Raw genomic sequence first — 4176 nt, 5'->3', positions numbered from 1 at the left:
TGGGCTACTCTTTTACCAACGAATAGTAGAATTGACCGTCACATTATAACGCCCCCACGGCTGAAAGGGCGAGTATGTTTGGTGTGACGGGGATTCGAACCCGCGACCCTCGACCCTCAGATTGCGAGTCGAGTGCCTTAACCACCTGGCCATGCCGGGCCTTTGTCAGTAGTAAATATATAGACTAACAACACTAAAACCGGGGTTAGATTCTACGCAGTGGACAAAGCGCAGATAACCCATTGTGTAACCAAATGACAAGACTAAGAAGACTTGAAAAAAGTGGAAAATTAAAAAAAAATGGTTATTCAACCAGTTTTCGGAGACTAATCAACGATTAATAAAAGAGTAAATCTTATCTTAGTAATGTTAGGCCAATGATACGACTGAAATGGCTAACTTTTATTTTTTGTTAGTCCACAATTTACATGTACGTTCTTTTGTAAAAACACGCAACCAATAGGCGGCAAGCTGAGTTATTTTTTCGGTAGTCAACGATTTGTACGTTCTTTTGTAGTAGCATGCAACCAAATAGGCGAAAAACTAATGAATGAGGTCATAGCTGTTTTAAAGAAAGCTAGGGCCGCAGCGTCACACGTTTGAGGTGAGATTTAAGTTACGTTTATGCGTCATAAGTTTTCAGCAGCATATCTGTAAGGAATCTTCACCTGAAAATATTTTCTCGGGTGGGTTTGTCATTCAAGCACTGGATTTTTTTTTACTCAGAGAGAGAGAGAGAGAAATAGCATACTAGTTACATTCAAAATACCACTTGTGAACTCGATAAATGTAGATCCTACAAAGAGAACAACGTCTTGCACAAACCTATAATTTAGAGTAGATGTAAGATAAGTAGAACGTAGTCAGAGAATCATTGGTGTGACTATGGCGGTGTCGGTTGTCGTCTCTTTAAGATCGTGATGCTCAATCTGCTTGTTAATTCGGCTTGGTTCATCATTTATAATTTTATATCACTTCGATTTTTTGCTGTCGTGTTGGACAAGTTCGGAATTTATATCATTTGTATTCTTTTCTGTGATATTAGGCGAGTTCGTCATTTATATTATTTGGATTATTTTCTATGATATTAGGCGAGTTCGTCATTTATATTATTTAGATTATTTTCTGTGATATTGGGCGAGTTCGTCATTTATATTGTTACGTCTCTGGTCGTTAGTTAATTTTCCGTAAAAAATTCTTTCCGGTGAAACTTTAGCGATACAAGTCCTTTCTTAAATAAAACTGATTTATTCTTTCTGAATACAACTTTGTAATACACTTAATTTCCACAGTCGCGCTATAAGAAACGCTATAATTCACAATGAACGTCTCACGTGCTCAACTCAACAATACGTCTCTCTCTGTCCGCAGATCAATTACACATCGTTACCGTCAGTTCTTGGCGGCTTATATACAAGAATACCGCATATCTACTAACCTCTCGATGTTTCATGAACGTTCTAGAAGCGCATGACGTGTTACAAGGGTCACGTGACCTCCGCTGTCGTAACAATATTATTTGGATTATTTTCTGTGATATTGGACGAGTTCGTCATTTATATTATTTGGATTATTTTCTGTGATTTTGGGCGAGCTGTTATGTATTACTCAAAAACAAAACAAGTAAAGTTGTGTTTCTTGCAACGTTCGAATATTGTATTATGTTCAACTTGTGTTTCTTGCAACATTCGATTATTGTATTATGTTCAACTTGTGTTTCTTACAACATTCGAATATTGTATTATGTTCAACTCATGTTTCTTGCTGTTTGTCATTTATATTCTTTGGATTATTTTCTGTGTTATTGGGCGAGTTCGTCATTTATGTTATTTGGATTCTTTGCTTCCATGTTGGACGAGTTCTTCACTTATATAATTTGAATTTTTTGCTGCCACTTTAGGCGGGTTCATCATTTATGCCATTTGGATTCTTTGCTGCCATTTTGGGCGCGTTCGTCATTTATATCATTTAGATCCTTTGCTTCCATGTTGGGCGAGTAACGAACATGACTCAAAATTACAGCAATAAGCATACAAGGATGTTTATTTTTTCTTAACCATTATTCATATCTTAACAAAGTGCACGAAATTATCATTCTATGTAGCACATTATTTTCGGATTGACGAATTACCCAGGGATTTATTGACAGTTGATTCAAATAACTCAATTGCATTTCTCTTGCTTATTCGATATTTCTTATTTTAGGTTATCGAATTTTAATAAAACACCACGAAATCAAGACACTTTTGTTGAACATTAAGTCTTTAATTCTTTCAACTTTTTACAAGCAGATTAGAATTTCTTTTGTTTGTTTGCTATTAAGCACAATGCTAGACAATGGGCTATCTGTTTTACCCACCGTGAGTATCGAAACCAAACATTTAACCCTCAGACTTACTCTTGAGCCACATGGGGGAGGGGGTGGCTACAAATTTCTAAAAGCATGCCAATTTACAAACTATCCAATATAATCACTTCTTTTAATTTTAACAGGCCTTTTTTACATATTAATCGCTCCTATTGGTCAAAGTAATAACAATATATATATATTGTTTCAGTGGGACCTGAAGAAGGACTCAGTGCAGAAGACGAAAAGTCGTCTCATTGTAGTTGATTAAAGTTCTCAAACCTAATATATATATATATATATTAAAAAACATAAAACAAACCTGCAACAACATGATATGTTCATATATAATAACACTGTAATTCTAAACTTCTGGTGCGTAAAAGCGAAACAAGAAACACTGTCTCTGGAAATCTTTAAAAATTCAGACTGAAATCTTTATTGCTTCCAGCAAATATTACTTAGTGTCTTCAGTCCGTTGAATTATTAGCAGGGAACGAAGTAATTTAAGGCTGTAAGATGAATCCGCATCATAAGTATCACGTTAAAAATCATGTTAATTACACGCGGAAGTAATTGTTGCACATAGGGCTTTAATATTATGCCCCTTGGTTCTTAATATAAACTATAATATTAGCTAGTCTAAAGGAGGTTTGTAGGGTGTGGAAGGATGCCGTGTCCTAACTAAGTAATATAAATAAGAACTGGTTTATTGTGTATTTAACGTGATCCTTTACGGTTGATATAAGTCGAATTGCTTTCGATTTTCAGTACTCCAAAATATGTTTAATTCCAAACTTATATTTTACGGAAAAGTGGACTATATATATATATATAATCTTTTTTTTTGACTAGCTCCCAGTAAGTGAAGCATTCTGTGAGAAATGCTTTGCATGTTTCTTCTTCAAAGAAGTTTTCATCTCTTTGAAGTAAATGGAAATATTGTGATGTGAATATCACGACGTGTTTTGTAAAACAAAAACAGTTGTAAAATAATCATTTTTATTTTATAAAACTCTATTAAATATCATGCAATAAACACACGTGGCAACTAACCGCATTTTCCGTTTCGGGTTAATTATTATTTGTAACGTTCGTAGTATATTTACGAAGTATATGGGGAAACTTCGATCGAAAATTTATATTTATTTAAAGCACATTATAGTGTAGCATTGGAATTATTTTTATGCCAGTTCTTTAAAATTTATCTGTTCGATATAAGACCATTAAAAATGGTGTGTAAAGTTAGCTGTTGCGGCTGCAATACGGTATATTTGACCATAAGCTATGTACCTGCGTTGGAGGTCCAAACACTTGTTAGTAATAAATAGATATGCGTGTGTGTAAAGATACCTTGCACAAGTTTTAATTTATAACAGGTTTAGCACTAACTCTAAATGTATCTAAATAGTGGTTTCTCACTTAATAGAGCATTGGAGGTGATGCCATAAAGATGATTTCGTACTTTATTTTTCATAATATTCCCATGGAAACCATCTGATCTGAAACCGGTTGATATACGAGTGTTTGAACTTTTAATTTTAATAAATCTTGGAGATTTGCTTTATATGGAATTCGGTGTTTTGGGTCCATAAGAGGTTTTTTTTTTTGACACAACGATAATTACGTAAACAAATGATTGTACCTGTCAGCGTTCGTACTCATATCTGAAATATGCTATTGTCTGCGTACTCTATTGTTCTAGTCCAACGTTCAGCTTATACTAGGCTACATATTCCATTCAATTAATATTGAGTAAAATGCACTGCAAACGCCCTTGTTATCGTGAAGCTGGGTTTTTTGTTTGTTTTTGAAATTTGCGCAAACCT

Source organism: Limulus polyphemus, unplaced genomic scaffold (assembly GCF_000517525.1).
Source record: "Limulus polyphemus unplaced genomic scaffold, Limulus_polyphemus-2.1.2 Scaffold498, whole genome shotgun sequence".
Taxonomy (NCBI): domain Eukaryota; kingdom Metazoa; phylum Arthropoda; class Merostomata; order Xiphosura; family Limulidae; genus Limulus; species Limulus polyphemus.
Note: the sequence above shows the minus strand (reverse complement) of the source record.